We start from the raw sequence: 302 nt of genomic DNA, 5'->3' as shown, positions 1-302 counted from the left end.
GGGGAGGTGGTATTGACTGATTTCTCATGTTTGTGGTGCATAGAAAGATATAAAGTAGACAAACACCTTTCATATTGTGCTGATTCATCTGCTGCCTCCATCTCTGGGTAATTGATTAAAAGGAAAAGTCACTGTTTTTTCTCTGAGACTATATTGACAGATGAATCAACACAGCCTTCCTGATGCTCTTTTATTGTACAACCATAAGGATAAATATGTAAACACTTGTATACTGGATCAGGTATGACCATGGATCATAGGAATATCTTGACATAGATATGTTTCTGTAGTTTTTGTTTTCT

General features: G+C 35.8%; 1 protein-coding gene across 1 annotated transcript in view; it reads left to right on the top strand.

The window, feature by feature from the left end:
• LOC119585183 overlaps positions 1–302 on the top strand; it is an 8,794-nt gene that overhangs the window by 6,233 nt on the left and 2,259 nt on the right. The gene's annotated exons all lie outside the window — the stretch shown is intronic.

The sequence above is a fragment of the Penaeus monodon genome, chromosome 19 (genome assembly GCF_015228065.2).
Source record: "Penaeus monodon isolate SGIC_2016 chromosome 19, NSTDA_Pmon_1, whole genome shotgun sequence".
In the NCBI taxonomy this organism is placed as follows: domain Eukaryota; kingdom Metazoa; phylum Arthropoda; class Malacostraca; order Decapoda; family Penaeidae; genus Penaeus; species Penaeus monodon.
The sequence above is the reverse complement of the archived record's forward strand: the minus strand, read 5'-3'. Positions and strand labels throughout refer to the sequence as shown.